The following is a 13,249-nucleotide window of genomic DNA, read 5'->3' on the forward strand; positions in this document are numbered from 1 at the left end:
TTAAAACTTCCTGCTGACATACAGTTGTGACACTCTGTGATGCTAGAATTTAGGATTCTTTTCTGCTATGGTACTTGATTCTAAGTGGCTGTGGGTAACATGTAGGCAGATGTTCTGGTGCCTACACTATTCCTTTCCCAGCCTTAATAAGTGGCTCATGGGAGCTAAAGTCTGCCGTGGAAGAAAACTAAAGCATTCAACATGTGGATTACCTTCCTCGTGAGCCTCTATGATTGTATTTTGTAGCCAATTTTTTTTTCCAGCTAACAGCTCCTAGGAAAAAATGTGCAGATAATAAAATGCAAACATGTCAGTGTTTATTTTTGTCAAATATATATATATATGTAATTTGGAGGAGGAAAAATCAGTTATGTAACAGAAATACTCTATGAAATTGAAATAAATAGTCTGCACCTATCCTCAGTGGTGTCATAAACCACCCTTTCTGAGTTTTGGAAGAAGTTTTATTTTTCTTTCACTATGCTGTCTTCTATACATCTGTTTCCAAGGGGAGGATGTTTGGTTTTCTCATGATGCTGTACTGTATTTTTATTTGTTTGTTTCTTATTGGCAGGATGTAAACAGAGGAGGAGTTTCTTAGATGAACCAGACCATGGTTCAAACATCACACAGTAACTGATTTTGTACATCTTTTCTTTGTCTGTGCATTCTATTAAATGTTCAGGCTGCATTAGTGCCCAAGATTTTCAGTGTATGTGAAAGAAATCTATCCTGATAAAACTTTAATCTCAGGCATGATGGACATATACCTGTTCTTTGACAGAATGAATTTCATTTATATATGAAGTGTGTTTATGTATCAATATACAATTTTTGTAGGCATGTCTACTAAATATTAAAAGCTTAAAACATACTGTGGTTAATGAAGCATATAAAAATCTGTATGGCCTTTTAAACTGAAAGAAAAGTTGCAAAATTCTTAATTTGACATGAATGAGATCATTGATGTGTAATGAACTTTAAATAATATAAAGTTCAGGTCCAGCTTTTTAGCATCATACAGATGAGAAAAGAAAAGGATACAGTTGTGCTCTAGTTTTTCAGTGACTGAGAACCAGGATAGGATTCAGAATTTGTCTTTATAGCTCTCCATTACTTGCAATTAAATGCTCCTAATTTGGGAGCTGTGCAGAATGTAGCCCAGAGTATGACTCCTGACTTGGTATTCATCTTCATAAGACTAATGCAAAGCCCTAATATAAAGCTTTGTTGGTATGTGAGGTTCCCGTTTCAAAAGGGCAAAATTGAAAAATAGCACCTACCTGATCATCAGTTGACACCTTGATGGACAAAAGCCAGGCAATTGATTACAAACCTCCTGTATCCCATGGTACAAACAATATGAAAGTTCACTTTATTTCTTTCAGATGTCTTTACACAAAACTGTCACTTCTGTTTCAATGACTATGACAAGGCTTTACAATAGAATATTGGTTTTGCATATTTCCCAGGGACAGCTGCATATTGCTTCTCTGATTGGTTTAAGACAAAGGTAATTAAAGTGTGAAAATGAATTATGTGTCCAGGTATGAGTTTCATTTTGAGCAGGTAACTGCAGGTGTTTATGGCTTGTTTTCAACCCTGGTTGAAGGCCACCATATTTGTTATGTTTTGTTGTTCATGACTTTTAATATTTCCTTGCAGTATGGAGGATTTCGCTTAACTTCCGATAGTCAGATTTAAAATTGTTACAAAGACCCCTCACAGTAAAAACCACTCTTTTTAGTATTTTGTATGCTATCATGATAGGTTTTGGTATATTCAACCCACCCCAGCTGCAAATTATGTGCAGAGACATTTTGTTCTTTAAAGTAATTAGAAATTTACTTGATAAAATCTGCCTGTATTTTAACAATTTATTTTCAAAATTGTTCATTTTCTTTTTCCTCTTGAAAATTACTACCACTTAGGTTATGATCTTGCATAGGTGGTAGATCTAATTATCATTTACAGCAAGGCCTCTTTTATCTCTTTTCTAATGGATGCAGGCATTAATAATTCACAATTTTGGGCCTCTTTGCCAGAGTGGAGAAACAACGGCCTTTGAATTCAGGAAGAGAAGGTTACTTTAATTTATATTATTATTTCTTATTCATATGTATTTAAAATGTTTAAAATAGATTTATTATTAATCTCTTAAATAGGAAGAAGGAATAAGTATGATTTAAGGAATGAATTATTATAATTGATATTATTTCAAGGTAGAGAAACCCCACAAGGTTGTAAATCTTCATTATCAAGAAGTTAGACCTTCACCTTCTCAAATTACTGCTACATTGACCTAACATAGAAACATTTTTGCAAGTCAGCGTGAACTTTCAGCACAAAAGGAATAATATTTATCATTGTTACCACTATATATTTTTAAAACACCTCATGAGCTCAGAGTAATGCTAATTAATTCTTACATTGCCCAAAGGGAGAATGATAACTGTGATTTTCATCTTTAAAATGAGGAACCTGATTGTATTTTCATTTATGTTAGCATAAATCAAAAAGCCTTCTACTCAAGTAGATGGAATTGCACTGCTGGGAAATCAGCAAGAAATTGGTATCAGATATAAGGGAAAATGTTATAAAGGGACTAAGTGCTTTCCTAAAAGAATGACTCAGCTTCAAAGCTATCCAGAAATGTTAGTGATTCCCACTTTTTAGTCTAATGCTTTAACCATTAGAAAGCACTGTCTGTCAGTTAAAAAAAATTGAGGTATTTGAGATTATTAACATGACACTTAATTGCAACTAAGAGTGATAGTTGTTCTGCAATAATTTTGTCATTTTGGTAGTTCAGCAGATGCTTTTACATATATATTTCTAAGAAATATAAAGCATTACTAAGAATGCTTATGAGCATTATCTGTATCAAGGACTATGGGTGGCTTGGTTACTTCACACTGTATTTAAACCACAGGGTAAATTTCTTTATGAGTGGTATTCAAAGAACAGTTTGGGTTGGAAGGAACCTTTAAAGACCATGTAGTCAAATTTCCCACAATGAACAGGGACATTTTTAACTAGATCAGGTTGCTCAGAGCTTCTTCCAACCTGACCCTGAATGTTTCCACCTCTCTGAGCAACTTGTCCCAGCCTCAGTCTACTCTTGTTAGTTTAAAACCATTATCCCTAATCCTTTCTCTACAATAATTAAAAACAAAAAACAAACAAACAAAACTCAAAGAAAACAGTGTTGGAAGGATTGATATTTCTGTTTAGTCTCTAAGCCTTGACTGAAGGTAGTTGCTAAATGATTACTAAGAGGACTCAAAGCAGCATATTTGCTAAAGACTCTTGATGGTAGTGAAGACATTTTTTGGGGGGACTCAAATTCTCTTCTGATGAGCTTTGATATTCACTTAAAAAAAAAAAAATCGTTTTCAAACAAGTCACTAACACAATGGTGATGGGTTATAAGTAAAGGCAAGTTGAACTAGAAGAGGGAGTGGATCCATCAAAAATATTATACACAGACACTATCTCATCTGTACAAACCTCTGTGGCGATTTATGTAAGTACCTTTGGAGAGCAAATGCACACACAAAAAATCTATATAGCCCATATTAAAATCTGCAAAGTCAAGTTCACTGCTGCTTTGCGTTTCTGATTCATTCTACAACTAACTGATGATGTGATCTTGAACAAAATACTTAAACTGAGCAAATGAATCTATATTTTGGCTGCTGAAAATGAAGAATTCAGACTTTTGAAAGTGTTGAATATTTAAAGGATGTTCATTTCAAGAATGATCCAGCACTATTATACAAGTGTACACTTCAAATGCATGCTTGTGGCTCCTGATTCCTTCTGTGGCTGTCAGGAGGGGAAAAGAAGCAGCTTGGTTTTTTGTGTCATGAAGTTTCATGTAGTTCGTAAGGATGCAACTTGAATGCAAGTCTGGGAAGACCACACAAAAGGGGGAAAATATCTGTGAAAAACCTGCATTAAAGCCTAAGTAGTATAGGACGTACATAGGACGTTAAGGGAGAATGAGGGCTTTTAATAAATTTAGTAATTATTTTCTATCTATTAACTCTTTGAGGCTGTTGAAAGTTCAACACGATAAAACACTGCTTGTACTTTTACTGTGACTTGCCCATCTCCTACCGTCATTTATAGCAGAGGCACAATAACCTTTATATATGGCTACTTTTTGTTTATAGCAGGAACTTCACATAAGCAACATCAGACATGTAGTGAGTGGAAAAGGAGAGGGGAGTAAATGCTTTAGCCAATTACCATGTATCACATGGCACAGCACTTTCAAGTCCCTCCTCTCTGTTTCCACTGAAGAATAATTTTAATGATGTGCTTCATTAAATATTCATTAATAAATATAGAAGTATATGAAATGGTTAGATTATTTCACTGATAAAAGACAAATCAGTGCAAGCATTTATTTTTCCTTTACAAGACTAGTGTGCATACTACATTAGATGCAACTAATATTCATTCCCTTCAATAAGTATTCTGTTTCCAATAGATGACAGTTTCTAATCAGTTTTCAGTTGTTTCCAATCAGCTGTCTCCTTAGAAATGTCCAGAAATTATGCAGCAGTCAGTATTTAGGTTCAGAGAAGCTCCCACTGCCAACACATAGGCTGTGTACCTCTATATACTGGTTTTACCCTCTGCAATTTTCAGTTTGTCTTCATTTGAAAAAGGTTAATGCAAAATCAGAAGATATGTGTATGCTTATGGTTTGGGAAATTGATACCATAGTCAAGTTCATGTGTAGATTCTATATGAAGCTCTCTGCACAGAGATAGAAACAGAGCCCCAGGGCCCTGCTTTCCAGCAGCCTATAAGAGGTCATATGCTGCAGTTTGAGGTATGAAGTTCATATGACTGAAGTGGTCTACTGTGCTGTCGAGTGTGATTTTTCCCAAAAAAGTATGTGATTTGCTTGGGTTACTGCTATGGTTATTAGTCTTAGTGCAGAAGGAAAAGGGACAATTTAAAGATAGTAATTTAGGACAAAACTAAGGCATCATTACTGTGGTTTCCACATGGGAAAATCTCATTCTAACATATCATTATGGTTTCTAAGAGGATTAGAAATATTCATCTTCTGAATATACTTTTTTTTCCCTGATGTACTGTGCAGTAAATATATTCCTTTAGTGGTGCTTTGGCTACTCCTAAATTTGCCAAGTTAACTATAAGCCTTGCATAGCTGACTCTTCATCTATGTCTTTTTGTCAACAGCTCTGGCAAATTCCCCAGCCAGTGCAACCTGGCCTATCTCCATGAAAGTCAATGGACACCAGCTGAGAATTTGGCTCTCAGCAGCTTTGGCTGCTTGTGCAAATTCATCGACCCAGTGGAGATAATGAATTCAGGCGCTGATTTCAGTGGAATTTTTTTATGGATTCTTTATCAGCAAGGTAGAGAACACACCACAAATTCCCCTTGGCTTTCATCTTTAGGGAAAGCATTTTGGAAGACTTAGGAGAATATAATGGAAACCTAGACAATATATTTTATAATGATGTCTCTTGCAATTCTTCTACCCACAGACAGATAGATGAGGTCCAAATTGCTGATGAACTGGTGCTGCATTCAAGCCTGAGTATATGGCAGCTATTTACAGTGTCTGTCTGTGGTACCAAATCAAATATTTTTTTTTCTTAAGGAGGCCAGCTGGCTGCCTCTATAATGTTCAAAGACCTCCATAGTCAGACGTTTGCTTTCACACTACAAATCTCTTGCTATCCAGAGCAGGGTGCATGCAAGCTGCCTGGAACACTGTCATGATCCGCTTGTTGCCGGGTGTCATGATGGTTCATTAGCCAATCCCAAAAGTGCAAAGAGGCAAACAGCAGGCTACTATCAGTTAATCACAACAAATGCACTTTTATTAGGGGCCAAAATAATAAATGCGATAGTGAGGTCAGAAAGGAGATAAAAGGATAAAGAGAGAGAGAAAAGAGGGGATGGGAATAGACAAGATCCTCACTGGTCCAGACGATGAGGATCTGTCTTGTTGTGTTGGGGAGAGTCTCCAAAGTCCTGCTCAACCCAGGGGTCCAGTTATAGTCCACCAAGGAAAAAGGGGGGAACATACAGGACAAGGAGAGTCTATTGAAATTGCTACAGGGGAACAGGTGAGTCCACTGAAACCACCAAGGCAGGATGAACACAATGAAGAAGTCCATTTGAGTTATTGGAGGAGAACAGGTCATGTTATTAGTGGTCACACCACCATTTCCCCCACTCCCTGTGGTAGGGGTCTCAGTCCATGGGAAGAGGGTTCTCAATCTCTGTCTGTCATGGTGATAGCGAGGCAGATGAGGGGTCTTCAGTGAAAGACCACCAGAGTCACTCCAAAAGTTCATTCGGGTTAAAGGTGGAGAATGAAGCAGGTATCGCAGTAGGCCGCCCTGTGCTGGGTCCATGCCAGGTGTTTGCCAAGTTCTTGCCAGGCCTTGTTCAGAACAGCTGCTGTGACGGTACAGCGGCTGCACCTGCACTGCCATCTCCTCCAAGCCAGAACTGCAGTGGGGGAAGGGGCTCCTCCTCATGGCAATCAGAAGGGAAGTGGAGAATGAGTGGGCTTCAGGCAGCCTCTTACAAACACCCTAACTCGCAGGATGTGCCTGAGAAGAGTTTGGGGGGCTACTCAGTTGACCAGGGCCAAGACTGTGCCAGGACTCTAAAAATGCAGCAATATTTGCTGCATTTTAATGGTCAGGAACTCCTTAAATTGCTGATATAATCAGAACCTAAGGCTCCAAGCCCACCAGAGATGAAGTTTGGGGAAGGCATGTATGGTCATCACCACTGAAGCCAGAGCAAGACCCTTCTCAAACATCTGTGGTTTTGTGCTTTTCTGTCTGTGAATATGTTTAAGTGCTCAAAAATCATATTCTTTGCTTAAATATTATAAAAACTTGAGTTGCCCATATGACATGATTTTTTTCCTAAATCCTTTACTCCACAACATTAATTCCTAGTCTTTTTTTTAATAGGGTAAAAATCACATACTTTATATTTCTGTGTTGTTCTCATGAATGGACTTAATTACCAGAGTAAACAGGGTGTGGAAATTTTGTAGTTTCTTGGTAGATTTCACAATCCTATGACACATTAGTTATCTTTCTGTCTGTTAAGAGGACTTAAAACACGTTTTCATGTGATTTTAAGAGGGCTAGTTATAAAAGGGCAATTATCTTATGCCCTTTAAAAAAAAAAATCTACCAAATTTTCACCTTTGAAATTACCACTTCATGTGTTCAGCTCTTTCCAAACACTTTAAAGTCAAATGTCCTCATTAGCCAGTTTATCAGTGTATGGCTATTGGAAGGCACCTTTTGAAAAGATGGTGTTATTCCCAGACCTTGACTTGATAGAGGTTGAAAAATACTGGCTCTGGTTCTAAAGAAACAAAATAGCTTCTGGGCTGGATCTTTGTAAGCATCTGAAAATTATACTGGATACTTGTAAAGAAGGATCTCTGGAAGCCTTTCATTTTTAACCTTTTCTGTTTTTCTGGGAGGTTTTTTTGGTTTGTTTTTTTTTCTGGTTGTTTGTTTGCTTGTTTGGGTTTTGTTGGGGTTTTTTTAAGCTGCACATGCAGGTTCTCTCAGGAGCAGGGACATTCAATCCTACAGAAGCTTGCGAGTTTTTTCTGTTATTTACTTGGCTTCAGTATTTTTCCAAGTACCAAGATACTTTCAGTTTTTTAAAAATGAGAAAAAAACTAATGTTGTCAGCATCAATAAATCAACAACCAGGAAGAGTCACTTCCTATCAGGGTTTCAGAAGTGCTTCGTGATTTTCCAATCTCCTGTCTGTACTAATCATCTCTGATGTTTCACATATGCATGGTATATGATGCCAGGTTTTAAAACATAGCTGAGGAAGGAAATAAGGAAGGAAGGAGGAAAGGAAAAAAGGCAAGAAGAAAGAAGGGAAGGAGGAAAAGAAAGGAAGGCAGGCAGGAAGGCTGAATTATCTGTTTATAACTATATATCATCCTATTATGTGATAGAGGACAAGATCCCTCAGAAGTCAATTATAGCCAGACACAGCCTAGTAGCTGAGACAGACATATAAGCAAAAAAAAAAAAAAAAAAGAACCTTCCTGCCCTTATTTGCTTATTTGCTGCATATAAGTGTATATGAGTGTGTATTTTCATATATATATATAAAATAGTCACAGAGAAATCAATATTCCAATATTTTTACTTGTATTCAGATCAATATGCAAATGAAAAATGAGCAAACCTAATATATCCTTTTGGCTTAAAGCTGTGGATGCTAGAAAGCTGCCACAAATACTGCTGCCATCTGCAATGCAGTTGCTGAAAAGTGCTGTCATTTCAATAGGAGGAGAAACTGATATCATGCCAAGTTTTCCTAGATGTTCATAAAATCACTTGACATTAATTTTCACTGCACTAGTTAATTTAACATATAGATATTATTAATGGTACTGATGGTTGGTTGATTGACTGGTTGATATTTTTGTTTATAATCTTAAATTGTTTTCTAAACAGGTTTCCAGTTTGGCATGTATGTACTAATTTTGAGTAGTGGGGATATGGCAGTGTAGCAACAATATTCATTTTATCTTTCCCTTGCAGTCAGCATTGCTTTAATGAAGTATTCACAGTCTAGTTGCTCTTTCTTTTCCAACTTATTTTGATTTTTATTTCAGAAAATTTACGGATGTGTTACTTGTGGTGTTTGTTTTTCTTGGTGCTTGAATAGGAAGATAACATGTTGCCAGCTTTTTAAAGGTGAGTTCTAACTCTGGAGCTTTTAGAGAAACTTAAGAATGGAGAGCAGAAGACTTGGAAAAAATGGAAGGCAAAACCCGTTATTCTCTTTATGAGTAGTTAAATTTCATTACTTCATGTGGGAAAAGGGGTCTGTTACCATTTCTTAGATGCTGGAAGTTGCTAATGATGCCCTGTTCTGCAACTTCATCTGTTGATGCTGTTATTAAAAATGGTCATCAATACCCATAAAATTTCTTTGGGGATATATGCTGATTTTTATAATCTTCACTAGGAGTCCAGAAACACACACAGGACTTCCTGAGGATGACGTTTCTATTAGAAACTCACCAAGCTTCCCTTTGCTTTGTCTGTACACAGCTACTCAGCTAAACTACAGAAGAGTTAGGAGCACTTAGGAATGACCAGATTTCTGGTCACTAAAACCAGATAATGATGTTGAACGAGGAACAGCCAGTGTTCCTTCCTGTGTGCTCTTGGACAGAGCTGAAGCACATGCCCCAGGGCCTGGGAAATGCTTCTGAGAGCAACTCTTGGAAAACTTTTCTGAATCACCAGCTTGTTTGCACTGCACCACCTCCTGGAGGATGTCTGGTGGTTATTGTCCAGACTCAAGCCCATGTAGTAAAAGTCATCTTGCTTTCTGCACAGTTTTAACAAATGTATACCATGTTTATAGAGTATTAATGTCACCATTGACCTTAGGATACTTTCTGAGGAATTTATGCCTTGATGCCATGAACTGCTCTGTAAGAAATATACACAAAGCTGTCTTCACGTACGGTAAATTGGTTCAGCAGGGCCAAGACAGTTCCACTTCCAGCAGTGCTTAAGTAGTAATTTTAGAACTGTTCAGACTGTTTAGCAAACTGTAATTCATTTGTTCAGATGCCACGGTACTAAAAGAGAAGTAGAGAGAAAGCTGGAGAAAGAGAGAGACTTGTTTCAATTAATATATACATTAGTGTCCCAAAAGGTTTCTTTTATAGGGGTGTCGTTTGGAGTACTGAACACCAGGAGCTAATCCACTCAGGTCACACCAAAATAAAACTGACAGGAGAAAGAATTGAGGCAATATATGAAGATGTAGAAATAACTTCTATTAGCATTTTTAATGGTGCCCTGTGACTGCCAAAAAGTTAATATAGAAAAGTGGTTTAATGTAATGCAGAAGGTTTTAAGTGTTCAAAAAAAATCAGTTGGGATTTTGCCACTGGCCTCCATGGGAGAGGGATCAAGGCCTCAGAGAGCTGCTTTGTTGGCTTTTAACTTTTAACAGGCGAGACAAATTTATTATTCACATGCATTACAACACCAATTTTGAAACATGAAGGAACAGCATAAGAGAGAAAGTACTTGGTATCTGTGGGACAGAGTGAGAAGTGTTATACAGATAATTGTAGAAATGAGCTGAGTACAGTACACACTTTCAGCATATGACATGACAGAAACATATAGCTGTTCTAGTATGTCATAATTTTTCACTTCTTAAAAGAAGTGTTGAACCTGATGAGGAACAGCTTGCTTTGGGTCCCACTGATTTAATTTGTACATATTGTAATTTACTAGGCTGCAGTAAAAGCAGTCATTTTGTGAGGCTATCATAAGCTCATTAGAAGCGTACTGAGAAAGCTTAATGGCTTACAACCCACAGCTTCATGCATCCATTTTACAGATATCCCTTCCCAACAGAGCCTGACACATGATGTTCTATGCTGCTGGCAGTACAGTAGTTTTCACACACACTCCAGAAAATTAGAGGTATTTGTGAATAACAAGATTAAAGACAGAGCCAGCATTTCAGAAGCACTTGGAGTGCTGCTGGGACAGGCAAAATCTTGTGTATTGTTAACCATGGTGAGGCTGGTTAGCTGTTAAGTACTGTATAGTGTAACTAATCAAAAGCCCTAGCATCTCAGACAATGGAACAGAAATAATTACTCTCCCAGAGCTACTATTGTTTCATGTTCAGCCTTCTCTGGACTAATAAAGGGTTTAATTTAAATTGTGTTAAGAAAATACCAGTATTAAAAAGAACTACAGCATTCAAATGCTCTGAACACAGCATCAGGTAAACTACATAATGGATTTAGACATAATAGCTCAATGGAGAGTGAAGTACAAACAAACTCCTTTTCCATCTCCTTCTCCATTTGCTCTCTTTATTAACCTCCAATGCTTTAGGATACAAAATAATAAGGGCACTTTGCCAAAAAGAGAAGGAAAAGAAAAGAATTTAAAGTAAGGAAAAAGGAGAGAGAAAATGACATGCATAGAGTGTTCTGCATCCAATTAACTGATTTTAGAGACGGGTATTTTTTTAGCATCAAGTGGACGGATGCAATGAGCTAGTGCCTCAGCTGGTAATACAGGAATCAGGACATCTCTGTTCATATGAGTGTCTGATTTGACACCATCTAACATTAAGATTCATATTTAGAAGCTTTTGTCTGTCATTCTCTTCCTGAAAGGAAAAGCATGCTACTCCTGTAGGATGCACTGGTGGCTGGTGTCCAGGAAAGCACTTTAAACACATGCATGCTCTCACAGTTGTCAGTAGACCACATCTTCCAGTGTAAACCAGTGTGTGTTAGTGGATTTGACCTACAGTTCTTATTGCCAACAGGTCTGAACATGTGGCTGCATCCATTACAGATTGTAGCTGTGTGAGCTCTCTCTATTGAGAATAAGTTAATAAATTGCCAGTTCTCTCACTTTGTCCTGTTCAAGTACTTTAGAAAAGCAAAAATATCATTACAGTTGTACAACATTAACATTACAATAAAACCTTTTTTTTTCCAAAAATACTTTTCCTTCAGTCTTTCTACAATATTTTCTAACCATGCTGATGTTTCTTAATTGCATAACTGAGGGTTAAATGGCACGTTAATTCTTTTAAGCAGCTGACTGAAAATTCAAGAGTATTGGGCAAAGAGCAAGGACTTGGGGACAAAGGTTGACCCATGGCAGTAACACAGTTGAACGAGTCAAGCAAACCAGTACTTGCATGCTGGAGAACTGAAATTAAAATGCATGGTGGCATATTGATGCCAGTTTCAAGTTTGCTTGGATGTAAGTTTACAGGTTTATCTTCATTTGAGCTGAGCTGGTAGGTGATCAACACCCACAAAATCTGTTGCCCTTCCTTTATCAGAATTTGGAAGATGTCTCTGCATTTCTGATCTTATTCTACAAAGACTGCCTCCAAAGTACAGCGCTTCTGGGAACTGCTAGACTAGAAAATGCTGACTGCTTGCACTACAGTTAGTTTTGTTATAACCATTACTTTTCAGATGAGATTAATATTACTCAGGTGCAAATGGAAAAAAAAGTTTGGTACAGCATTTTTATTGTCACTCTAAATGTATGCTCTGGTTATAGTAAAAAATTACATTCAGCATAAAACTCCCTATTATTAATTTATTCCTTGTCCATTGCATTCAAAATGTCTTTGTGTTATTAAGTTCAAATTATTTGTGATTTGAATTCAAAGACTGGTCTAACCTTTGAGGTCAGCAGAAGTAATATATAATTTCCTAATCAGAACCTGTTGCATGCTTCTATATATAATGTGAATGTCTTTTTCACAAAAAAAAAAAAAAAAAAAAAAAAAAACCAAACAAACAAAACAACAAAAAAAAAAAAAAACACCAAAAAAGCAACCAGAAAGTGGCTGAGGTTTTCTGAGGTTGATATCTTTGCTTTTGAATCAGACATTTCTTTATCAGTTTGCCCAAGGAATAACTACTTTAAACAACTTTTTTCCCTGAAATATGCCAGAGTGTAGGGCTTCATAGAGAAGCTTGTTCAGTAGGGGCCTTTTGTCTGCAGAGTTCCAGAGACAACATGGGATAAACAAAAGATCTAGCACTAAAATCTGAGATTCTTAAAACTGATTAACTTATCTGTTGGTTGTTTTATTTCACTTCTCTCTGGGACACTCAATTAAATTAAAAAGTATGTTTATGTCTGAGATTTTTGGGCTTTTGGGTTTTTTTTAATAAATGAGGGAAATCCAGTTAAGCTCAATTTAAGATATTTACATGCAGATTTTTCACCAGTGAAATAAAGGCCATTTTAACTTTATGTATTCTTTGTTTTAGGATGTATTTGACCATTCTTTGACCCAAGGCAATCCTTGACTGGTCTTTATGCATGTAGTTATTTGGCACATTGTGCATGGCATATTTGAACAACTATTTCACACAAAAACATGAATTACAGACACATAAAATTTTTGTGAACTGGGCTGTAAAATTTCTGATGCAGTAGTCTCTATCTAACTTGACAGCTGGTATCTGAGCCAAAAATAGTGTCTTTTTCGTCAAATGCTAGTCATCCTGTTACTTTGCACTGCATAGATATGAACACATATATGGATAAGAAATAATCTGGAAGAAAATCTTCTAGAACAGTAATTATGTGCCACTTTGGCATGAGCACATCCTGAGTCCATTATGGTCTCCTGGAAAATGTGTTCCCAGTGTTGT

At 36.9% G+C, this 13,249-nt stretch overlaps 1 long non-coding RNA gene across 15 annotated transcripts in view; it reads left to right on the forward strand.

The window, feature by feature from the left end:
• The window catches only part of LOC144247157 (uncharacterized), a 180,449-nt gene that overhangs the window by 138,019 nt on the left and 29,181 nt on the right, over positions 1-13,249 (forward strand). For 7 of the 15 annotated variants that reach the window (XR_014953422.1, XR_014953426.1, XR_014953425.1 and 4 more), the window contains one exon: positions 5,224-8,759. The exons of 1 other annotated variant lie outside the window; for it this stretch is intronic. This is a non-coding gene — a long non-coding RNA (uncharacterized LOC144247157). The remainder of the gene's footprint in view (positions 1-5,223; positions 8,760-13,249) is intronic. 7 more of the 15 variants (XR_014953432.1, XR_014953431.1, XR_014953435.1 and 4 more) reach the window with 1 other exon arrangement.

The sequence above is a fragment of the Lonchura striata genome, chromosome 2 (genome assembly GCF_050655825.1).
Source record: "Lonchura striata isolate lonStrDom1 chromosome 2, ASM5065582v1, whole genome shotgun sequence".
In the NCBI taxonomy this organism is placed as follows: Eukaryota; Metazoa; Chordata; class Aves; order Passeriformes; family Estrildidae; genus Lonchura; species Lonchura striata.